General features: G+C 39.3%; 1 long non-coding RNA gene across 2 annotated transcripts in view; it reads right to left on the reverse strand.

Moving 5' to 3' along the window:
- The window catches only part of LOC128693855 (uncharacterized), a 412,264-nt gene that overhangs the window by 134,526 nt on the left and 250,901 nt on the right, over positions 1-26,837 (reverse strand). Inside the window, exon 1 of one of the 2 annotated variants that reach the window (XR_011392733.1) lies at positions 1,195-1,269. The exons of the other annotated variant lie outside the window; for it this stretch is intronic. This is a non-coding gene — a long non-coding RNA (uncharacterized lncRNA). Of the gene's footprint in view, positions 1-1,194; positions 1,270-26,837 lie in introns of those variants that run through there. 2 annotated transcript variants of the gene reach the window in all.

The raw sequence follows: 26,837 nt of genomic DNA on the forward strand, positions 1-26,837 counted from the left end.
ATTTCGCCTGTTTGCGCATTGTTAAGCATATATTATTATTACTCTAATTATTATAAATTACTATTCTTAAGTAGTATCATGATTATTATTATAATCAATGGGAACCTCTGAACCTGTAAGGATGATACAGCTCCTGGGGAAGAGGTATCAGGTTTAATCCTTGGATCACGAGCTCTTTGCTAGCTTTAAGGTACTAACTACACCTTTGATGGCACCACGCAAGTATAAGATAGCTCCGGCTCCCTGGATCAAGAGGACTTTACCGGCATCAGTGAGCCTGGTAAACAATACCTGAGATACGGTTTCATTTTTTTTTTTTTTGCATATTTTCAGTGAATATCGTACGAAGTTCCAGCAACTCTCTTCCAAAGTTTAAATTGCTAGTTTTCAAAGTTCCATTAAGTGGGATTTTAAGTGTAGTAATATAAAGATATTGTCCTTTTTAGTCAATTTTCAAACAATAATCAATTTTGATCCTGAAGAACAAAAATCTTTGTTCCTGACTCATACAAAATTCTATTTTATTTCTTGACTAATGCAAAAAAGGTATTTTGTTGACACCTACAAAATAGTGAGAGAGTTCAGTGGGAAGCGGAGCTGCAGCACTGGAACTTTACGTGATACCATTCAAGTCAATCCCGAATACGTAATTATCCAGTGAGAGAATAAAATGGATTACGCAGAGTGGAACTGAATGATTTTGGGAGAGGGGGCAGGGAAATCCTGTCCTGGCGGGGATTAATGAGGCAGACACAGGCTCTATATTATATATATATATATATATATATATATATATATATATATATATATATATATATATATATATATATATATATATATATATATATATATATATATAACACGTTTCCAACGAAGATTAGGTCATCCAAAACAGAAAACATTTGGCATTACTTATTTCCCCAACTTATTTTCCAGAAGGTTTACAGATATAACAAGTTGATTATATCAGATTGAATCTCATTAACTCCAGACATCCTTCAATGAGCAGGTTCTGTACCTCCCAACTCCAAACCACAGGTCTGGTTAACTGGTCTTCCTAAACCTCTTGACTGATATTAATCTGCTTATACTACATTAGCACGTCAGATCATCACAAGAAACTGTACTACACTCACTATAATATAATCTAATACTTCCACAAATGGTTTTCTTTATATATTTTCTTGGCATTACCTCTCGACACCTTCACGTCCTCCGTCCAATACTTTCTCGGACGACTACCACACTTCCATCCACTAGCTTAGATTTACTCTCACTAATCAACCTCTTTTTCACTTCCCTTTCTACATAACCGAACCATCTGCGGTTCGTAGCTCAGTAGTAGCGGCTTCGGTTTACAAAGATCCCGTGTTCGATAACACACTGATCCCGAACAATACATCTACATCGCCTCTGCATTCATTGTTTGTTGTAAAATTCAAAGACTATGTCTCATGCTCATCCAAGAAGAGGTCGAACCACTCTGCAGTGGTGCTGGTTCATTCATTTTCTTTCCATAGTTTCCATAACACTCCTGCAACTATCCTTCCTATCATCTGTTCTGTAATTTACTGTATCCGTCAATGAATCACTTTTTGTCTCGTATAACTATATTCACCTCCGTCATACTAATTAAATCCAGGCTGACCTGTAACCGAAATTATGACGAATTTTTACATGTCAATCACCCAAGAGTTACGAGGACGGCCCAGGAGCTATAAACTAACTCCCGCCAACTCAGTTAAGAATTCACACAGGTAACCACACCACACAGTCTGGCTTTCATATCAAAAATCATAGAATATATATATACATACACAGATATACATATATAAATACATGCATACATATTCACATACATACGCACGCATTTTCATTTACCGACAGTTTTATATCGCGCACACATTGACATGGTAATCAGAGCTTTGTGAATAGATATCTGAGCTGCATTCCTCACCTTGATACGGACGCCGGATAATAGGAGGAATTTAATCCGATTACTATTGGCGAATAATATTGCCTCTGTATAATGGCTATTTACATTACATCGATCGTTCGTTCATCTGGTCATTAAACATTACGATACTAATTAATGATTTGAAGTTGGAGTAAACACAATAAACATTTCGATGCATTGATAAAAATCAGGTTAAATTTCTAAGCGTGTATTAAATTAAGGAGTGGGCATCGAGGCAGGTAATTTAGGCTATAATATTTATGTAGTGTTTATAGTCATGCACGAGAGCAAGAGATGGCAGTGTTGATCTTATTTAATATTCCTGAAGCGTTCTCAAGGTGTTGCTTGATAGAGATAGAGACACAGACAGGTATAGAGAGACACAGAAACAGATAGGGACAGAGGGAGAGACAGACAGACAGACAGACAGATGACTGCCAAGTCCACACCGAGACTGACTGATGAGAAGACCTATTTACTATTATTTCAACTGAGATCTTTCTACTATTTTCTAGACAGTTGAGATAAAATAATAAAACGTAGGGCTCTCTCCCCATCCTACCCTCCTCTAGTCACTACCGACATGAAACAAGGAAAAAAAAATCAGCACCGCATTTGAAAAAATGGACAGGAAAGCTATAATAGAGAAATGGAGAAATAATAAAGAAAGGAATAGAGAAGGAAATATGAAAGATAAATATATTTCCTGTCTTTCTGATGGAATCTGAAACATCCGAAGGTATTTACATATAAATTTTCATAAAAACATTCTTTACATAAATTAATGGTGTAAAACAACTCTGTTGACAAATAAGTAATTAAAATAATTCTTGGATTCTTAATTTTTGAATGGGTGGGTGTGCCGAAAATGTTCCTCTGACTACAATGCTGTACTCGAAATGGTTCGTTAGTTCATTTGTGCAGCAATTTAGCCACGTTTTGGAAGGATGGCTCGAGTATTTTTGGATGAACAGGACTGAGTACTTCTGCAGCCTCCCAGGCTGTTGTACTGGCTGCAGCAGTGAAAGAAAAACACACGTTACAGATCGAGCTTTCATTAAGGTAACGTTTTGCTTTGTGTAGCGCTTGATAAAACTCTACAGAAAGCGAAACGTTGTGCTAATAAATGTTTGTTAGGCTACGTGTTTGTGTTATTCACTCCCTGGTTGCGTTGTCTCTCTCTCGTTGTCTTGTTGTTGTCGCTCTGGTTGTTTTATAGTTGTCGTTATCTGGTTATGTTGTCATGTTGTCGCTCTCTCGTTTTCTTGTTGGTGCTCTGTGGTTATCTTCTAGTTGTCGTTCTCTGGATATGTTGGTTTGTTGTTGTCGTTCTCTGATTATATTGTTGTTTTGTTGTTGTCGTACTCTGGTTATGTTGTTGTCGTTCTCTGTTTATGTTATTGTCTTGTTGTTCTCTGGTTATCTTCTAGTCGTCGGTCTCTGGTTATGTTTTGTCGTTGTCCTTCTCTCGTTGTCTTGTCGTTCTATGGTTATCTTCTACTTGTCGTTCTCTGGTTATGTTCTTTTTGACTAGTGTTCCACGACTGGTGTATTCGTTTGCCATGCACAAGAAGTGACTGATGTCTCACGACGTAAAATATCTGAAAAAAAAAAAAATGGAGTCATGTCATGAGGTTTTGCTCTCTCTCTCTCTCTCTCTCTCTCTCTCTCTCTCTCTCTCTCTCTCTCTCTCTCTCTCTCTCTCTCCTAGAACACTGCCAAGAGATTTTTAAATAAATTAATAAGATTATTCAATTTACTGAATTGAGAGGAGCAGCAACACTCGACACTCAGCCAGAATATAACATTTATACTTTACATGGAATATTTTTCTGTGTACCATTTCGGATGTTCATTTAGATTAGAAAAATCATTTATCTTTTCCCCAAATCTCTTATCCCGTCGTCATATATTCCCTTGATAACGTTCTCTCTATCCCAGAGTCCACTTCATTCTTCTTCCTTCTTTCCTCACACTTACTTGCTCTTCCTGGTTCATTCTTTCATGCTTACTCTCTCTTCGTCTCTCTTATTCCTTCACAGGTAAGCTTTTCCCCAGCATTCATATTCCTTCATACCCTATTCTCCATTAATCTCACCCATGCCACCCTCTTCTCTCATGCTTTCTTTCTTCCTCATGCTTCATTCATTACACTTACGACCTTCCTCTTCCCCTTGTATTCCCTCACACATTCTCCCTCCTCATGCCTCATCCACCAGTATTTCCCCTGACAGGAGACCAATACCTGTCAGAGTGGGAACCTTGCTTCTTATTACTGTTATTAGTGTTCGCATTCACCTTCCATTCCGTCGTCTCCAGGAATCTGACTCTCTGGCTCTCACTCTGAATGACGACCCATATGGGTTTAGCGCTTAATTTTATATTATAATAATAACAACCCACCCCCTCAGCCGCACTTTAAAAATTTGGACAATGAAGTTTCCATTTTAAAAAAAAAGTTATCACGTAAATTGGAAATTTGACTTGGATATCATGGGTGCTGTATGATGCATACATGGTATTATGACTTCAGCATCAGTGACTTCAGCATCAGTGACTTCAGCATCAGTGACTTCAGCATCAGTAACTTCAGCATCAGTGACTTCAGCATCAGTGACTTCAGCATCAGTGACTCAACATCAGTGATTTCAACATCAGTGACTTCAACATCAGTGATTTCAACATCAGTGACTTCAACATCAGTGATTTCAACATCAGTGACTTCAACATCAGTGATTTCAACATCAGTGACTTCAGCATCAGTGACTTCAACATCAGTGACTTCAGCATCAGTGACTTCAACATCAGTGACTTCAACATCGGTGATTTCAACATCAGTGACTTCAACATCAGTGACTTCAACATCAGTGACTTCAACATCAGTGATTTCAACATCAGTGACTTCAACATCAGCGCTTCTTCGAAGAATCTGTAGTTGTTGTTTTGAATTTGCTGATGACCAGATGTTTGAAAGTAAAGTCTTAATACAGGAATATTTTGCTATTACGAATTCAGATGAGCCTCTACTGGTGACAATAGTCGGTTCATTAATTAACTCTAAACTCTGTCAGCTACACGTGGGTCATTAAGGATGCATGTCACCTGTGCACCATCAATCAAATATACTTTAATCTCTGAAATACGGAGTAAACTCTCAGCGTATATACACTGATACACACCTCTCAGTGTAAATATACTGAGACATACATACCATACAAATATATATATATATATATATATATATATATATATATATATATATATATATATATATATATATATATATATATATATATATATATATATATATATATATATATATATATATATATAGTATGCATGTTTTACCTATTCGGTACGACATATAAATGCTGTTGGCTAATCTCAACCCTTTTTTATTGACGTATAATAAATAATCCGTATATTCGAGAATTTTTAGAAGTAAAAACTTATAATTTATAAAGCCGTGGAAAACTAGGTTAAGACTCGTCCTGTTACTTGCAGACAACAGAGGTATAATTGCCATACTGTCCCCGTGGGTCAAATAAGAATAAATTCTGGGTGCTATTTATTCCAATGAGTGGAATAACGAGCATAAAATAATTTCGTGTTTGTCAATAGCACGAACATAATTGAATTAGTATATTCCAGCTCTGTGACGATACAAATATTATATTATTCCTGGGGAATTATTTTTAAATTGATTTGTTTTTCGTTTTGCAAAGTATTGCTGGGATGGCACTAACAAACCCACGTGGAAACAATAAAAGAGAAAAGATGGGTACTGCATATAACAACTTCGCACTGAGGCCCTCTTCAATGGAGAGAGGTGCGATGCTGGATACATAGGGTTAAAGGCTTATAATAGTGTCCTAAACAGCACTACGTCATACACTGTATCCTTTTTCTCTGATGATGAACCCAAAGAAAGTACCTAAATTTACGAAGTGGCAGAAAGACGTCAGCGGTTGGCACGACAGCCAATTGCATTCAGTCTAACATCCCACGGAAGGTTCTCATTGGCCAGTGAAGATGTGTATTCACACTGGATACTCCATTTTTTAGTGTTCGCAAATGAATGTTACCTTTGAGGAGCCCAGGATAAAATTCCGTGTGTAAGAGATACTGTGTACGTCGTAATCAAAGAGATGTTAACTGTGTACAACTAGAACATCTGTCAACATGAACCAGACAAGAATAATGAATCCAACTCTGCTACATCGTTCACAAGGGCTGAATTATATAACGTTCCATATTAATTTCATGAGTCGATGACCCAATGTCAGAAAAATAGTTCCTATTTTTTTAAAAGGTTTCTCTTCGTGAAAGAAGGTAGTTACCTATAAACGTTGAGCAGCGACAAAGTTTAGTAATAATCATTTGAACTGCAATGGAATGGGCAGAAATTTAAAGTTAATTGTATGAGTCGTAAATTTCCAACAACAGTCTCAAGGGCAACTGAAATTAACCTGATGGTCCTCACATTCACCAGACTTCGTTAATTTTCTTACATGATCACAATAATTTAATTATAGTTAGCAAAGTAATCCTGGATCAGAAAGTGAAGACGGCTGTTATGTTTCACATATACGGTACTTCCACCTTCTACAGGGTCCGGTTATCTCCTCGATACACGTCCATAGCTTCGTAGAAAAATGAATTTCTCCTTTGTATTCTTGCATCTTTTGGGACTTTCACGGTCGACATTCTCAGCGTCTTTCTCACGCCCTATACGAGTTATACAGGCAGGAATGTCTTCCTTTTAGTCTTATACAAGCATCTCCTTTACCTCTGGCAAGACACTCTTTTCTTATGGTTGACCTTACGGCATTCTAATAGCTTGCTATAGCTACATCCCGACAGTTTTGCAACATATTTCTTGTTGAGAGCCTGGAGAGGGACCGCTGCTACCTGCTTGAACCACCTTTTCAAGATTGATAGACTGATTACATCGACTCAAGGCTGAGAGACTGATTACCTCAAATCTCCTCCTGTTCTTCACCTTTCTCCTTTGTATGGACTGATGAAGCCACTGTGTGGCGAAACGTTTCCTCATTAAATATACCCAAGTGTGGCACATTTGTCTAATTTGTCAACTTGTCGGTTCTCTGAACCATTTATCTACACCTTGAAAAACCTTTAGTCACTTCTCAGTTGTTTACATATTTCATAGCAGACTTTGAGCTATTGAACAAAATTTACTATGTACTCTTCTATATAGGTGTATAAATGGAAAACAGGAGTAAATAAAGGGAATACAAATAGCGTGCTAAAAATATCTAGCCAAGACAGGACTCGCAGCAGTGATTTTAAGTTGGAAAAATTCATATTTAGGAAAGATATAGGAAAGCACTGGTTTGGTAACAGAGTTGTAAATAAGTGGAACAAACTCCCGAGTACCGTCGCAGAAACTAAAACGTTGTGTAGTTTTAAAAATAGGTTAGATAAATACATGAGTGACTGTGGGTGTGTGTGAGTTTGACCTGACTAGCTATTGCTAAAAGGTTGATGTCGTGCCCCTTCCATAAGTGGATGTGACCTGACCTGGCAAGGTGGGGTTATAGGTTTAAGCCGGGACGTGATTTGGACCTGCCTCGCATGGGCCAGTAGGCCTACTGCAGTATTCATTCTTTCTTCTGTTCTCATGTCTTTTAAAACAAGTTTTATAAATTTTTGCCTTCTAATTTGTCTACATTTTTTATATGCAATATGACTTCCTTGATAGTGTGAGAGATCACGAAAACGCTTGAAACAATGCTACTTTTAGCTGTGGTTATAGTTTATGTTAAGATATCACCTCTTTATTGTGATCTTATTGCATGTTTTGTATGTAAATGGAAGGAGCATATGTTCTTAGATGTTCTTGTTTCATTTTTCCACGTATAACGCAGTTGTTAATATTTTTTAATATCCCACAAGTAGTATGTCTTAAAATATATGTTTTAATCTTCAAAGGTACACAAACACTTTTCTTTTTGTGTGTGAGGCTTTTTATATGTGCTGCTTTAAGATTCACCCACCTGTTGTGTGTAGCACTTCCACTACTGCTGTGCATGACACTTCACCCACTGCTATGTAGAATACTCTTCATTGCTGCTGTGTATAACACTTTGTATTACTGCTGTGTATAACACTTTGTATTACTGCTGTGTATAACACTTTGTATTACTGCTGTGTATAACACTTTGTATTACTGCTGTGTATAACACTCGTAATCCACAGCTGTGTGTAACACTCTTCACTCACTACCGTGTGTAACACTCTTCACTCACTACCGTGTGTAACACTCTTCACTCACTACCGTGTGTAACACTCTTTACTCACTACCGTGTGTAACACTCTTCACTCAGTACCGTGTGTAACACTCTTTACTCACTACCGTGTGTAACACTCTTCACTCAGTACCGTGTGTAACACTCTTTACTCACTACCGTGTGTAACACTCTTCACTCAGTACCGTGTGTAACACTCTTTACTCACTACCGTGTGTAACACTCTTCACTCACTACCGTGTGTAACACTCTTTACTCACTACCGTGTGTAACACTCTTCACTCAGTACCGTGTGTAACACTCTTCACTCACTACCGTGTGTAACACTCTTCACTCACTACCGTGTGTAACACTCTTCACTCAGTACCGTGTGTAACACTCTTCACTCAGTACCGTGTGTAACACTCTTCACTCACTACCGTGTGTAACACTCTTCACTCACTACCGTGTGTAACACTCTTCACTCACTACCGTGTGTAACACTCTTCACTTACTACCGTGTGTAACACTCTTCACTCACTACCGTGTGTAACACTCTTCACTCGCTACCGTGTGTAACACTCTTCACTCACTACCGTGTGTAACACTCTTCACTCACTACCGTGTGTAACACTCTTCACTCACTACCGTGTGTAACACTCTTCACTCACTACCGTGTGTAACACTCTTCACTTACTACCGTGTGTAACACTCTTCACTCACTACCGTGTGTAACACTCTTCACTCACTACCGTGTGTAACACTCTTCACTCACTACCGTGTGTAACACTCTTCACTCACTACCGTGTGTAACACTCTTCACTCACTACCGTGTGTAACACTCTTCACTCACTACCATGTGTAACACTCTTCACTCACAACTGTGTATAACACTTCACTCACTGCCTTGAATAATTCTCTTCACTCGCCGCCATATATAACAGTTTCTCTTCATGATTTGGGCGGATAGGTTTGTGGGCGGTTAAGAGGGCGGCTTTAATTGTCTTCTCCTCATTTTGCTACACCGTTGGATTCTTTCTTCACGCGGCGGCGGCATCTTCAGAGGACCCTCCACTCACACACCTGCCGGAGGTTTGCAGCAGGCTTCTTTGACGGCATTTGAAATGTTCCTTTTGACTTTACCCAGGCAAAGACTTCGATGCCTTTGTAGCAAAGAAGATTATTTCGTACAACAAGAGCTTTTTATTCGTCTTTCCTTAGTAAGATGGACAATAATCGTTCATGTTGAGCCTTGTGTTGAAACCGTTATTCTTTCGAGGACAGATGAATCTCTCAGGACACAATTCTTTTATAGGGTTTCTACGAGAGAATGGTTCTCTTGCAGGGTTTCTACGAGAGAATGGTTATCTTGCAGGGTTTCTACGAGAGAATGGTTCTCTTGCAGGGTTTCTACGAGAGAATGGTTCTCTTGCAGGGTTTCTACGAGAGAATGGTTATCTTGCAGGGTTTCTACGAGAGAATGGTTCTCTTGCAGGGTTTCTACGAGAGAATGGTTCTCTTGCAGGGTTTCTAATAGAGAATGGTTCTCTTGCAGGGTTTCTACGAGAAAATGGTTTTCTTGCTGGGTTTCTACTAGAGAATGGTTCTCTAGCAGGGTTTCTACTAGAGAATGGTTCTCTTGCAGGGTTTCTACGAGAGAATGGATCTCTTGCAGGGTTTCTACGAGAGAATGGTTATCTTGCAGGGTTTCTACGAGAGAATGGTTCTCTTGCAGGGTTTCTACGAGAGAATGGATCTCTTGCAGGGTTTCTACGAGAGAATGGATCTCTTGCAGGGTTTCTACGAGAGAATGGATCTCTTGCAGGGTTTCTACGAGAGAATGGTTCTCTTGCAGGGTTTCTACGAGAGAATGGTTATCTTGCAGGGTTTCTACTAGAGAATGGTTCTCTTGCACGGTTTCTGCGAGAGAATGGTTCTCTTGCACGGTTTCTACGAGAGAATGCTTCTCTTATAGCAACAAATGGGTAATTAAAACTTAGTAATTACACGCACACACAGAGGCGGGGCCAGGAGCTGTGAATCGACCCCTGCAACCATAAGTAGGTGAGTACACACGATAGTAGGGTCCAGGAGAGAGCGTGTTGGTCGTTAACTCTCAGTTTTGACATAACTCATCCTCCTTCAAACATTACGGTCAGTGAACACACCCCACATTCACACTCTCACTTTGTATATATATACACACACACACACACACACACTCTCTCTCTCTCTCTCTCTCTCTCTCTCTCTCTCTCTCTCTCTCTCTCTCTCTCTCTCTCTCTCTCTCTCTCACTCTCTCTCTCACACACACACACACACAGACACCACTTCTGCCTACGCCAGTATTATGCATTTCGAAAAATATTAGGCGTCATATCAGCTTTGGTACATTAAAATACCTAGCGACGCCAAACTGCATTCCCCTCTTCCCATTAACAGTAATATTTATTAAAAAGTACCAAACAACTGGAAATCAGCAAATGTTACTCCAGCACTGGAAAAGAGGAAACGCGATCTGTGCCTCAGCTGTTTACCCCTCACATTGGTTAAATAATTGTAGACATTGATTGGGAAACAAACGGTTATTTATTTGTATAATTTCAAGGAGAAGTAAACAACGTTGCTACCTAAATAATGTGTCTTGATTTCGAGAAAGTATTCAACCAGGTACGCACCGAAGATTGCTGGTGAGATGAAACGGCATGGCATTCAAGACAGTCTTCGGGGCTGGATCGACAACAAGCTTACCAAACCAGGGAACGGGCAGGGATTGATCTCATGGCAAACGAGTCTGAAAACTCACAGGCCTTTGCGTTAGGACTCACTTGCCATAGGTTGAAGCCTCATCCGTTCCATGAGTTGTTTACAATCGTGTTATGACGATTTCGTGAGTCACGAGAAACAAGCTTACCGGTTTAAAATAGAGAATGACCGAGTGGCCCTTAGTCCAGTGTTCTTCACATTTTATGCCAGTTATCCGGAAACGGTGCTATATCTAAAATCGTGGATGACACAAATTTCGACAGAAACACAGCGTCCGTTGCCGAATGTACATATTTGGAGGGAACTGCATTTGTTGACGCTGTGGCCGGAGACATGAAAGATGAGCTTCAATGTGGACATGTGTTGAGCAATGCAGTTTTTGTTTGGAAGCCTGCTAGCGGAGCCCAAAAAAAAGAAAAAAGGGGGAAACAGCTGCGAAAAGCGAAGGAAACATAATATTGAGTTCGTTGCTACAAATCTCGCGTATTAGACATCAGCAACAACACTGACTCGAACACTTTTAAGACCTCACGTTGAATATTCTGTCTAGGTTTGCTCCCATAATTACATTAAAGACGAAGATAAACAGAAGAAAGTGCTGAGAAAGGATAAAAAAGAAAAATCTGGCTCCTTAATTAAGATACAACACTCATGAAGAAAAATTTGTTCTTCAGCTGTCATTAATTAGGAAACTGAAACAATGAGATATCATTCAGACCTTTAAAATATTAAGTATATATTGCAAATATGAAAAAAAAAAAAATTTAAAATGCAAGGTGATCTAGAGTATAACAGGAAGCAACACCAAGAATATGAGTAAATATTTTTCTTGCAGTGATAGAGCACTGAAATACTGCTCTCTTAAATGTTAAGGGTCAGTCAGTGGAATATTATAAACTACTGAATACATTGTGGGTGCGAGAGGCCTATCAAGAAGTGCTAGAGGTCTATCAAGAAGTGTTAGAGGTCTATCAAGAAGTGCTAGAGGTCTATCAAGAAGTGGGAGAGGTCTATCAAGAAGTGCTAGAGGTCTATCAAGAAGTGGGAGAGGTCTATCAAGAAGTGTTAGAGGTCTATCAAGAAGTGTTAGAGGTCTATCAAGAAGTGTTAGAGGTCTATCAAGAAGTGTTAGAGGTCTATCAAAAAGTGCTAGAGGTCTATCAAGAAGTGTTAGAGGTCTATCAAGAAGTGTTAGAGGTCTATCAAGAAGTGCTAGAGGTCCATCAAGAAGTGTTAGTGCTAGCATAGTTGCTGATCCCTGTGTTATATAGCATAGCATATAGTATCATCCATGTGCTTTAGATAGGAGATCCCTTTTAGGCCTGTGACTTTGTGTGACGTCACGGGATGCGCATGTGTACGTTCGTACCTCTGCCTCGGCCTCAGTCGGCGGTAGATCATCCAGGCTATAACACGGCAAGGCTGGGCTCCATTTCCCTTCATCACAGTCTGACAATATATATCGTTACCATCCAACGAGTGTGTCTACCTTCAACCCTCGATATCTCCATTTAAGAACCCCTACGATATTAGAGGTCTATCAAGAAGTGCTAGAGGTCTATCAAGAAGTGGGAGAGGTCTATCAAGAAGTGTTAGAGGTCTATCAAGAAGTGTTAGAGATCTTTCAAGAAGTGTTAGAGGTCTATCAAGAAGTGTTAGAGGTCTATCAAGAAGTGTTAGAGGTCTTTCAAGAAGTGTTAGAGGCCTATCAAGAAGTGTTAGAGGTCTATCAAGAAGTGGGAGAGGCCTATCAAGAAGTGTTAGAGGTCTTTTAGAGGTCTATCAGAAGAGGTTTCAAGAAGTGGGAGAGGTCTATCAAGAAGTGCTAGAGGTCTATCAAGAAGTTTTAGAGGTCTATCAAGAAGTGTTAGAGGTCTATCAAGAAGTGTTAGAGGTCTATCAAGAAGTGCTAGAGGTCTATCAAGAAGTGGGAGAGGTCTATCAAGAAGTGTTAGAGGTCTATCAAGAAGTGTTAGAGGTCTATCAAGAAGTGTTAGAGGTCTATCAAGAAGTGTTAGAGATCTTTCAAGAAGTGTTAGAGGTCTATCAAGAAATGTTAGAGGTCTATCAAGAAGTGTTAGAGGTCTTTCAAGAAGTGTTAGAGGTCTATCAAGAAGTGCTAGAGGTCTATCAAGAAGTGTTAGAGGTCTATCAAGAAGTGCTAGAGGTCTATCAAGAAGCGTTAGAGGTCTATCAAGAGGTGTTAGAGGTCTATAAAGAAGTGTTAGAGGTCTGTCAAGAAGTGTTAGATGTCTATCAAGAAGTGTTAGAGGTCTATCAAGAGGTGTTAGAGGTCTATCAAGAAGTGTTAGAGGTCTATAAAGAAGTGTTAGAGGTCTATCAAGAAGTGTTAGAGGTCTATCAAGAAGTGGGAGAGGTCTTTCAATAAGTGTTAGAGGTCTATCAAGAAGTGTTAGAGGTCTATCAAGAAGTGTTAGAGGTCGATCAAGAAGTGTTAGAGGTCTATCAAGAAGTGTTAGAGGTCTATCAAGAAGTGCTAGAGGTCTATCAAGAAGTGTTAGAGGTCTATCAAGAGGTGTTAGAGGTCTATCAAGAAGTGTTAGAGGTCTATCAAGAAGTGTTAGAGGTCTATCAAGAGGTGTTAGAGGTCTATCAAGAAGTGTTAGAGGTCTATCAAGAAGTGGGAGAGGTCTTTCAAGAAGTCTTAGAGGTCTATCAAGAAGTGGGAGAGGTCTATCAAGAAGTGTTAGAGGTCTATCAAGAAGTGTTAGAGGTCTATCAAGAAGTGCTAGAGGTCTATCAAGAAGTGTTAGAGGTCTGTCAAGAGGTGTTAGAGGTCTGTCAAGAAGTGTTAGAGGTCTATCAAGAAGTGGGAGAGGTCTATCAAGAAGTGTTAGAGGTCTTTCAAGAAGTGTTTGAGGTCTATCAAGAAGTGCTAGAGGTCTATCAAGAGGTGTTAGAGGTCTATCAAGAGGTGTTAGAGGTCTATCAAGAAGTGTTAGAGGTCTATCAAGAAGTGCTAGAGGTCTATCAAGAAGTGTTAGAGGTCTGTCAAGAGGTGTTAGAGGTCTGTCAAGAAGTGTTAGAGGTCTATCAAGAAGTGTTAGAGGTCTATCAAGAGGTGTTAGAGGTCTATCAAGAAGTGTTAGAGGTCTATCAAGAAGTGTTAGAGGTCTATCAAGAAGTGTTAGAGGTCTATCAAGAAGTGCTAGAGGTGTTAGAGGTCTATCAAGAGGTGTTAGAGGTCTATCAAGAAGTGTTAGAGGTCTATCAAGAAGTGTTAGAGGTCTATCCAGAAGTGTTAGAGGTCTATCAAGAAGTGTTAGAGGTCTTTCAAGAAGTGTTAGAGGTCTATCAAGAAGTGTTAGAGGTCTATCAAGAAGTGTTAGAGGTCTTTCAAGAAGTGTTAGAGGTCTATCAAGAAGTGTTAGAGGTCTATCAAGAAGTGTTAGAGGTCTATCAAGAAGTGGGAGAGGTCTTTCAAGAAGTGTTAGAGGTCTATCAAGAAGTGTTAGAGGTCTATCAAGAAGTGTTAGAGGTCTATCAAGAAGTGTTAGAGGTCTATCAAGAAGTGTTAGAGGTCTTTCAAGAAGTGTTAGAGGTCTATCAAGAAGTGTTAGAGGTCTATCAAGAAGTGTTAGAGGTCTATCAAGAAGTGTTAGAGATCTATCAAGAAGTGTTAGAGGTCTATCAAGAAGTGGGAAAGGTCTTTCAAGAAGTGTTAGAGGTCTTTCAAGAAGTGTTAGAGGTCTATCAAGAAGTGTTAGAGGTCTATCAAGAAGTGGGAAAGGTCTTTCAAGAAGTGTTAGAGGTCTTTCAAGAAGTGTTAGAGGTCTATCAAGAAGTGTTAGAGGTCTATCAAGAAGTGAGAGAGGTCTTTCAAGAAGTGTTAGAGGTTTATCAAGAAGTGTTAGAGGTCTATCAAGAAGTGTTAGAGGTCTATAAAGAAGTGTTAGAGGCCTATCAAGAAGTGTTAGAGGTCTTTCAAGAAGTGTTAGAGGTCTATCAAGAAGTGTTAGAGGTCTATCAAGAAGTGAGAGAGGTCTTTCAAGTGCGACTTAAGTTCTCTCTTTTATGTTAGAGTCACGTCTATCAAGAAGTGTTAGAGGTCTATCAAGAAGTGTTAGAGGTCTATCAAGAAGTGTTAGAGGTCTTTCAATAAGTGTTAGAGGTCTATCAAGAAATGGGAGAGGTCTATCTATCAGAAAGTGAGTGGACTGGAGGTCTATCTATCAGGAAGTGGATGGACTGGTGGTCTGTCTATTAGAAATTGAGGAGGCCTCCTATACTTCTCCATTACCCACAAAGTGGCTCTTATATTCCCCATTACCCCTCTGGAGGCCTATGTATAAAACTTGAGATAAAACCAGCCTAATATATAACTAACTCATTTTAACTTCGAGTTTTAATAAGAAAATATAGCAGGTCAAACCGTAACTCACAATATTAACAGTTTATTGTGTCTGACCTGACATAACACTAGAGTATTTTAATCTATAATGATTGTTTTTTGTAACTGATTTCCATCGCTTGAATACATGGAAAAAAACAACTCGCAAGATTTACTGGAATAGATAATTCCGAAATGCATTTCCGATATCGAGAATTTTTCAGATTTTTTTTTAATTCAGCGTATTTGAAATCCGGATGGAGTTTTAGGTTTTAGAACACATGTATAAATGACAGTATAATACTCGAGGGGATTAATTTATTATGAAATCATGCTTCTGATTTTAATGAGTTAGCGGCTAGCAAGGAGTAGGTGGGAAGGTAAGGGATAGGATAATTGAATAGAGTGAGCAAAGGATAAGGGCAGATAGAAAGCGAGGGGTGGTAAAGTTCAGTGCCCCCACTTGGCTTTGAACTTCTGGTTGCTAGTTGGTCGTGGGTAGAGGGTTTGAGCAAGTAGAAATATTCACGTGAAGTTGATCCCGTTTTCTTTAGATTGTGGTGATCGCCGGACTCCTTTTAGGCAGTTGTAATTTACTTATATATTTTTGCCTGTGAGCGCTTGGGCTTTTTATTCTGCTTAAGTTTTAATCGTATTAAGTGCTCCGTTTTTAAGCCTCCTGCATCTGTGATGTATGTTATATTGTAGCGTCTGGGAGACAAGATCAGCCTTCGTGTCTGGGAGACTCTCCCACCATCAGCATCTTGAAGTCCGCAGGAACAAGCAGACAACTTTCCACATAACGAAGCTCAACTTAAACTTGAGGAATATTCATGTGCTAAAGGTATCAACACCAGCAACTTCAGTTGCAGCGTCAAGGTGACATGTGCTGCTGCTGCTGCTGCTGAAGCTGGCGTATCAGGTGGACCTCTGTTGATGTTGTTGAGGATGACATGTCTGCTGAGTAATACACAGATAACTCGCACCTAGGATAGGGAAGGTGTGGCTTGTCAATGGACCAAGTCGGACCAAAACGCTGTCATTACTTTTCCCTCTCCTGAGTGCGGGTTGTTTGTGTTATTGTGCCAGCCACAGTATTGTGATTTAGTGTTCTTTATGTCTGGTGAGCCTTTAATATTGCAATTGCAGAAGCTAAGGTTACAAGCAGACCTCTGCTGCTGCTGCTGCTGCTGCTGCTGCTGCTGCTGCTGAAGCTGATATCTCAGCCACACTTTAGCTTCAGATGTATCTGAAACATCAAGCTTATCGCCACTGATACTAAAGCCGACGTATCAGTCAGATATCTAGTGCTACTTACCTGGAGTTTACATGAAGTCGTTTCCGGAGGTCACATCTCCCACCATCTCGGTCTCAGACCAGGCCTCCTGGTTGTTGCCTTGATCGATCAAGCTGTTTGTGGCCGCCGCCTGCAGTCCAATGCATGCATCGTAACCCGGTTAATCAGGAGGGGGGGGGTTGCCGGTGATCCTCTTCATGCATGGAGGGAGAACGTTGAAGAGTCGTGGTCCCGTAACACTTATTAAGTTTTCTCTTGCTTTTCATTAGAGGTATCCTGAACCGTCTTCCAGGCCTCTTGTGTTCTTAAGTAGTAATTTCGGTGTGCAGGTTTGGCACCAATCCCTGTTGCTCTATCCTCGATCACAAAATATCATTCGATCGTTAAAAACACAGACACAGGCTGGGTCAGGAGCTATGACTCGACACTTGCAGCCAAAAATAGGTGGGTATATATACGGATGGCATCACCAACAATATATAAATTACTTCGTTAAAATACCAGATAACCTTGAACTCATATACGACACAGAAATGCCAATATTCCCAGAGGCATTTTTTCTTTATGCAATCTGCCCAGTTAAATGCTAACTGCGACCAAAACAAGATATTTTTCCATCGAGGATCGTACTGCAGGATGACTAGAATTTTGAAAACAGGACAGCGAATTTAAATAAGATTTTTTTTTGTTCTGAGAGTTGAGAGAGAGTGCATGCACCAGCGGAAGTTTGCACACTTTTTTTTTTTTTGCGTCATTTCGTTCATACCCGGTCCCATGATGCATCCTGGCACGGGTTCACCTGCACTTCGACCCCGAGGCTTCCTTCTCGTAAACCTGCAGAGGCGGTGTTCCACAGCACGCATTTTCTTGCACGCTTCACTTCTGTAACACACACACACACACACACTAGCGAAGAGGCACCGCCAGGAGCTATGAATCGACTCCTGCAACCACAAGCAGGTGAGTACACCCCCCCCCACACACACACACTGGTATTGAAACACACTAACTCTACTGAACATGTTTACAACCTGCAGTAATCTTACAGAATTTACTGCTTTCTTGTTTTGCTCAACTTATTATTTACAAGAACTTTCGTAAATCTTGCAGGAATTATTTTATTCATAGACTACTTAAGAGTCGAGAACGGGGCAAATAGACTTTTATTTCAAATTTTGAATTTTATTAATGTTTTGGGCTGTCAGAACAACAGTGAATCATAACCGACGCTTAAGGGGAAATTTATTGTTGTTTGGTGCATTTTGTCTGTAAATATGGCTTCATATAAGCATATACTGCAAAATATGTAAATATGTAAATACATTTACTACATACTCCTTCATTTTAGTTCAGTGTCTAGTCTTTCAGTCTTTAAATTTTATACCCTTATTACCTTGCTCTTTTTCTGTTTGCTTCAACTTCCTTCATATACACATTCTTCTAAATTCCTCTATCAGCCTCTGTCGCATCTCTTCTGAATCTCGCGAAAGAACTGTCATCAGCAAAGAGAAACTGTGATAATTTCCGCTTCACATCAGATACATCACCTTTTAAACCCATCTTTCTCTCCATCACTCCAGCATTCTAATGTTTTACAACCACGTTCGTGAATATATTACACAATAATGTTTGCATCACATATTCTTGTCTAAGATCTACTTTTACTAGAAAACATTTCCTTCCTCTCCTCTATATCCTAACTTGAACCTCGCTCTCCTTGTTTATATGTTTTATGCATATTAATATCTTTTAATCTAACCATACCACGGGCGGGGATAGAACCCGCGATCAGAGAGTCTCAAAACTCCAGACCGTCGCGTTAGCCACGATTTCGTGAATCATCTTTTAATCTATTTTATAAATTTGCAATTTCCTATTCACCCTATCATATTTTTCTTTTCTAAATTTATTAATGACAGCAAACACTTCGATTTCTTTATTCAAGTATTTCTCACTTACTGGATTTAAGGGACACGTAAGTTCCCCCCGTCTTATAATAACATGTTCATTTTTCCACTATAATCTACCTTGTCCATAATTACTATCGCATTTCCTTTGTCTGCTTCCGTAAGGTGAGGTCTAGGATCTTAACTTAATTCATGATGTAACTTAACAGATCTTTGAGGACAATTGAAGAAGGCAGATTATAGTGGAAATATGAACATGTTATTAGAGGAAGGTGAAACTTGCGTGCCTTTTAAATCAAGCACTTGATTTATACAACTTCTCTAACGTTACTAAAACATTCTCGTCTTTTCCTTCTCTTTTTAAACAATAATTCTACCTTTCACTTGACCAGGTGTTCTCAACACACTTATTTCGAAATATTTTGTACATTCCTATTGCCTTTACCTTAATACAAAGGAACAATGTATATTCTATGATACTTCTAAGATACATCACCTTCTTTCATACATACATTAAAGCAAAGCCCCAACCATTTCAAAGTTACTTTTCCACCTTCCAGCATCTCAGTTGTAACCCCATCCATTCCTGCTGCTTCTCCCTCTTTGGGACTGCTTGCTACCTCACTCCATACACACTTCTGGCTATTTCCTTAAGCGAATCTTTATCCTCCCTGCCCCATGCATGAAATTATTTAATCGTCTCCATTCAAAAACTAAGAGAAATCTATCTTTGTTCCACATCTCAACATTTTCAGTCTAATCTCTCAGGTTGCTGCCTATCATTTCTCATCTTATGTGTCTTTCACCAAAACTATACATCATTCTCAGAAATATAATCTAATAACTTTCTTCTATTGCATTAGTTCACTACTCTTTTAAAACTCTTTTCCTCTCCATAATCCTCGCATTCTTTAATTTTCGTTTACATTGTAAGTATTTAAAGGCTAACATTTTCACACACACACACACACACACACACACACACACACACACACACACACACACACACACACACACACACACACACACACACACACACACACACAAATCTTCTTGGTAGAGACCACGACCAAAAATTTTGCATCGGCAGTTGATCACAGTCTAACAATTACTGCAATTATTTTCAGGGTAATTACGCCCCTTAAACGTCCCAAGAAATGTGCCAATACATTTTACTTAAGAGAACTTGAAAAGATAAAATATAAGGAGCTAAGCTCAATTGTTGAAGATTATTATAACTTATATAATTTAGTGGTCCATTAATAGTCGAAAAAGTATTAATATTCGTATTAACAATAGAAAGAAGAGAAATATTATTATTTACGAGAGAAGTATTATTTATATATATATATATATATATATATATATATATATATATATATATATATATATATATATATATATATATATATATATATTATATATATATATTATATATATATAATATATATATATATATATATATATATATATATATATATATATATATATATATATATATATTATATATATTTTTTTTTATTATTAATTTTATTATCACACTAGCCGATTCCCACCAAGGCAGGGTGGCCCGAAAAAGAAAAACTTTCACCATCATTCACTCCATCACTGTCTTGCCAGAAGGGTGCTTTACACTACAGTTTTTAAACTGCAACATTAACACCCCTCCTTCAGAGTACAGGCACTGTACTTCCCATCTCCGGGACTCAAGTCCGGCCTGCCGGTTTCCCTGAACCCCTTCATAAATGTTACTTTGGTCACACTCCAACAGCACGTCAAGTATTAAAAACCATTTGTCTCCATTCACTCCTATCAAACACGCTCACGCATGCCTGCTGGAAGTCCAAGCCCCTCGCACACAAAACCTCCTTTCCCTCCAACCTTTCCTAGGCCGACCCCTACCCCGCCTTCCTTCCACTACAGACTGATACACTCTTGAAGTCATTCTGTTTCGCTCCATTCTCTCTACATGTCCGAACCACCTCAACAACCCTTCCTCAGCCCTCTGGACAACAGTTTTGATAATCCCGCACCTCCTCCTAACTTCCAAACTACGAATTCTCTGCATTATTTTCACACCACACATTGCCCTCAGACATGACATCTCCACTGCCTCCAGCCTTCTCCTCGCTGCAACATGCATCACCCATGCTTCACACCCATATAAGAGCGTTGGTAAAACTATACTCTCATACATTCCCCTCTTTGCCTCCAAGGACAAAGTTCTTTGTCTCCACAGACTCCCAAGTGCACCGCTCACCCTTTTTCCTTCATCAATTCTATGATTCACCTCATCTTTCATAGACCCATCCGCTGACACGTCCACTCCAAAATATCTGAATATATTCACCTCCTCCATACTCATTCCCTCCAATCTGATATCCAATCTTTCATCACCTAATCTTTTTGTTATCCTCATAACCTTACTCTTCCCTGTATTCACTTTTAATTTTCTTCTTTTGCACACCCTACCAAATTCATCCACCAACCTCTGCAACTTCTCTTCAGAATCTCCCTAGAGCACAGTGTCATCAGCAAAGAGCAACTGTGACAACTCCCACTTTATGTGTGATTCTTTATCTTTTAACTCCACGCCTCTTGCCAAGACCCTCGCATTTACTTCTCTTACAACCCAATCTATTAATATATTAAACAACCACGGTGACATCACACATCCATGTCTAAGGCCTACTTTTACTGGGAAATAATCTCCCTCTTTCCTACATACTCTAACTTGAGCCTCACTATCCTCGTAAAAACTCTTCACTGCTTTCAATAACCTACCTCCTACACCATACGCCTGCAACATCTACCACATTGCCCCCCTATCCACGCTGTCATACGCCTTTTCCAAATCCATAAATGCCACAAAAACCTCTTTAGCCTTATCTAAATACTGTTCACTTATATGTTTCACTGTAAACACCTGGTCCGCACACCCCCTACCTTTCCTAAAGCCTCCTTGTTCATCTGCTATCCTATTCTCCGTCTTACTCTTAATTCTTTCAATAATAACTCTACCATACACTTTACCAGGTATACTCAACAGACTTATCCCCCTATAATTTTTGCACTCTCTTTTGTCCCCTTTGCCTTTATACAAAGGAACTATGCATGCTCTCTGCCAATCCCTAAGTACCTTACCCTCTTCCATACATTTATTAAATAATTGCACCAACCACTCCAAAATAATATCCCCACCTGCTTTTAACATTTCTATCTTTATCCCAGCAATCCCGGCTGCCTTACCCCCTTTCATTTTACCTACTGCCTCACGAACTTCCCCCACACTCACAACTGGCTCTTCCTCACTCCTACAAGATGTTATTCCTCCTTGCCCTATACACGAAACCACAGCTTCCCTATCTTCATCAATATTTAACAATTCCTCAAAATATTCCTTCCATCTTCCCAATACCTCTAACTCTCCATTTAATAACTCTCCTCTCCTATTTTTAACTGACATATCCATTTGTTCTCTAGGCTTCCTTAACTTGTTAATCTCACTCCAAAACTTTTTCTTATTTTCAACAAGATTTGTTGATAACATCTCACCCACTCTCTCATTTGCTCTCTTTTTACATTGCTTCACCACTCTCTTAACCTCTCTCTTTTTCTCCATATACTCTTCCCTCCTTGCATCACTTCTACTTTGTAAAAACTTCTCATATGCTAACTTTTTCTCCCTTACTACTCTCTTTACATTATCATTCCATCAATCGCTCCTCTTCCCTCCCGCACCCACTTTCCTGTAACCACAAACTTCTGCTGAACACTCTAACACTACATTTTTAAACATACCCCATACCTCTTCGACCCCATTGCCTATGCTCTCATTAGCCCATCTATCCTCCAATAGCTGTTTATATCTTACCCTAACTGCCTCCTCTTTTAGTTTATAAACCTTCACCTCTCTCTTCCCCGATACTTCTATTCTCCTTGTATCCCATCTACCTTTTACTCTCAGTGTAGCTACAACTTAGAAGTCATCTGATATATATGTGGCCCCTCTAAAAGCATGTACATCCTGAAGTCTACTCAAAAGTCTTTTATCTACCAATACATAATCCAACGAACTACTGTCATTTCGCCCTACATCATATCTTGTATACTTATTTATCCTCTTTTTCTTAAAATATGTATTACCTATAACTAAACCCCTTTCTATACAAAGTTCAATCAAAGGGCTCCCATTATCATTTACACCTGGCACCCCAAACTTACCTACCACACCCTCTCTAAAAGTTTCTCCTACTTTAGCATTCAGGTCCCCTACCACAATTACTCTCTCACTTGGTTCAAAGGTTCCTATACATTCACTTAACATCTCCCAAAATCTCTCTCTCTCCTCTACATTCCTCTCTTCTCCAAGTGCATACACGCTTATTATGACCCACTTTTCGCATCCAACCTTTACTTTAATCCACATAATCCTTGAATTTGCACATTCGTATTCTCTTTTCTCCTTCCATAACTGATCCTTCAACATTACTGCTATCCCTTCCTTAGCTCTAACTCTCTCAGATACTCCAGATTTAATCCCATTTATTTCCCCCCACCGAAACTCCTTTACCCCCTTCAGCTTTGTTTCGCTTAGGGCCAGGACATCCAACTTCTTTTCATTCATAACATCAGCAATCATCTGTTTCTTGTCATCCGCACTACATCCACGCACATTCAAGCATCCCAGTTTTATAAAGTTTTTCTTCTTCTCTTTTTTAGTAAATGTCTACAGGAGAAGGGGTTACTAGCCCATTGCTCCCGGCATTTTAGTCGCCTCATACGACACGCATGGCTTACGGAGGAAAGATTCTTTTCCACTTCCCCATGGACAATAGAAGAAATAAAGAAGAACAAGAACTATTTAGAAAAAGGAGAAAAACCTAGATGTATGTATATATATATATGCATGTGCGTGTCTGTGAAGTGTGACCAAAGTGTAAGTAGGAGTAGCAAGATATCCCTGTTATCTAGCGTGTTTATGAGACAGAAAAAGAAACCAGCAATCCTACCATCATGCAAAACAGTTACAGGTGGTTGCTGTCTACCAACTTTATATATATATATATATATATATATATATATATATATATATATAAATATATATATAAATATATATATATATATATATATATATATATATATATATATATATATCTTTCTTTCTTTCAACACACCAGCCGTATCCCACCGAGGCGGGGTGGCCCAAAAGGAAAAACAAAAGTTTCTCCTTTCACATTTAGTAATATATACAGGAGAAGGGGTTACTAGCCCCTTGCTCCTGGCATTTTAGTCGCCTCTTACAACACGCATAGCTTACGGAGGAAGAATTCTGTTCCACTTCCCCATGGAGATAAGAGGAAATAAACAAGAACAAGAGCTAGTAAGAAAATAGAAGAAAACCCAGAGGGGTGTGTATACATATGCTTGTACATGTATGTGTAGTGTGACCTAAGTGTAAGCAGAAGTAGCAAGACGTACCTGAAACCTTGCATGTTTATGAGACAGAAAAAACACCAGCAATCCTACCATCGTGTAAAACAATTACAGGCTTATGTTTTACACTCACTTGTAATATATATATATGTATATATATATATATATATATATATATATATATACAATAACAACATTGCGACTAGCCGAGGATTCGAACCTGTATTGTTTTAGCTCGTCTTATGGTGAGCGAAAATTCCACGACGCTCTAACCCACGGGACCAAACAATCCTACAAGAATCACGCATCCAGCAGAGCTAGGTGTTGTCCCGTGATCCGAGGACATACGATGGTGTGGGTGCTTCAGAGCTAATTTCATCCTCCTCGTTTGGTGTCGCCTACTAGCCTCCACGAGCAGGTTATATAGTATTGTAGCCACAAAGAAGTGGTATTTAATCAGTAACAACACTGCGACTAGCCGAGGATTCGAACTCGTGAGGCGGGGTAGAGCAACACGGGTTCGAATCCTCGGCTAGTGTTGTTATTGATTAAATACACACTTATTTATCAATACATATACATGTATCCACAAATATTAGAGAATGAATATATATCCATCTTTTGACCTACCCCTTCACTTATATTTGCATATTATGTTCATTTGGCCAATATGTATGTATATATGTATGTATGTATGTATGTATATATATATATACATTCAGGCTGAAAACTGAGCAGTTGGTGTGCGTGATGCGGAGAACAATACCTCCCAGAAATTTTTCAATCCCAGGTGCATTTTGATGGTAGTTCACGCCTCTGTATTCACCTGTTTTTAACTTCCTATTTGCAGTTATCTTTTCTATAATTATCTTTTCGTAATTATCCATAAGTATCTATTTATAATTATCTATCTGTAAATACCTCTTTGCAATTAACTATTTATTTCTTTATGCCTGTCTTTTATGTAATGACCAATACGAAGTTACAGGAGTTAATGGAGGTCGTAATGTTATTTCTTCCTTTTAATTTTGGACAAAACTTCGTTTTTTTAAGAGTTCTTGTATTCATAACCTCCTCCTGGTGTGTGTGTGTGTGTGTGTGTGTGTGTGTGTGTGTGTGTGTGTGTGTGTGTGTGTGTGTGTGTGTGTGTGTGTGTGTGTGTGTTACAGGCTCACAGCTGTGCTCATGCGTCCCATCTTCAATGATTACCTTATCAAACAATGTAATTCAGTTTGCAATGACTGTAGCACATCGAACCGCCTCTTTGATCATATTCCAGCACTCTGTCAATGTATGTATACTCGCGCTCATGTGTGCGCGTGTGCGTACACACGAGCGTATGCGTGTGTATTTATCTCATACACTCGCTCTGTACTTTTGTGTATTTACCTCTGTGTGTAATCACCTGCGTGTGTACTCACTTCATCGTGTACGCGTGTGTGTAATTTACCTCTGTGCTCACTTTGTGTACAGTATATTCCTCATGGTTCATGGGTGGCAGCTGCAACTTATGGTTCTGTCTTTTATCTTCCGCTCCGCTGACGTTATCAGCCTGTCTCGAATTGCCTTCTGAAGCTATATGTGCGTGCAGCTTCAGCTGTGCTGTTTCCTGCTTTATTTTCCTTTTCTACCCTTCATGTATTAGTTCATTCTTCATTACTTCCCTCTGTCTGTTGGTTCAGTGTCCTTTACTTCCCTTTATGTGTTGGTTCAGTGTCCTTTACTTCCCTTTATGTGTTGGTTCAGTGTCCTTTACTTCCCTTTATGTGTTGGTTCAGTGTCCTTTACTTCCCTTTATGTGTTGGTTCAGTGTCCTTTACTTCCCTTTATGTGTTGGTTAAAACATTCATCTACGTCAGTCAGATCTTCCACCTTCAGTATTTTGTTTGAGTGAGGCACTGGCAAAGTTTCATATAAGTAATTTTATTATTATTATTATTATTATTATTATTATTATTATTATTATTTGTTGAGAACGGGTTAATTTGAAATCGTGCATTAACCTCACATCATAAAGAGTGAAAGTCACAATACTGTAACTACAACTGTCCACCATTTAGCCAGACATAGGAGAGAATGCTTTAGGCATTGTGTCTGTCCGTCCTGAGACTTGATAATGGTTCAGGAGGGACCGAAACGCCGTCTAAAGTTTCCTTCCCAAGTGTGGGTTATTTGTGAATGCCCCTTGTCGATACTGCATGTAATGTCTTCCGGAGGATCGCCATTAGGCCAAAGAACCAGGGTCACTGTGCCTGATCACTTGGCCCTATCAGCTGCGTTAGAGCGAGTGCAATGCATGTACTTTTACTACTTATTTTCTCTGTACTCTCCTCTTGATGTAAATTCAACACGTGTTACCTAGGCGTCATGCTGGCGGATCAACCTGATGGCATTCCTACAGTACGCCAAATCACGATGACAAAATTATTGAAGCAAGACGATACTAAGGGACCATGTGCGCTCTAAGGCGCTATCTGCTAAGAAGAACTATCTACTTTTATTTAAATTAAGGGTTGTTATGTGTGATCTAGATGCTTAAGGCAACGGTGCCCCGTAGCCTGGTGGCTAAAGCTCTCGCTTCACATAGCGAGGGCCTGGGTTCGATTCCCAGCGAGGGTAGAAACATTGGGCTTGTTTCTTTACACAGGTTGTCTATGTTCACCCATCAGTAAAATGGGTAACTGGGAGTTAGTCGACTGGTGTGGGTCGCATCCTGGGACAAAACTGACCTGATTTACTCGAAATGCTATGCATAACAAGCGGCTTTCTGTATAGTAGCCTGTACATGTACTTGTAGTAAATAAAGATTATTTATTTATTTATAGAAAGGTAAACCAGAGGGTTTTCTAACTCAACCGTCTCTCCCTATATA

This window comes from Cherax quadricarinatus, chromosome 33 (genome assembly GCF_038502225.1).
Source record: "Cherax quadricarinatus isolate ZL_2023a chromosome 33, ASM3850222v1, whole genome shotgun sequence".
Taxonomy (NCBI): domain Eukaryota; kingdom Metazoa; phylum Arthropoda; class Malacostraca; order Decapoda; family Parastacidae; genus Cherax; species Cherax quadricarinatus.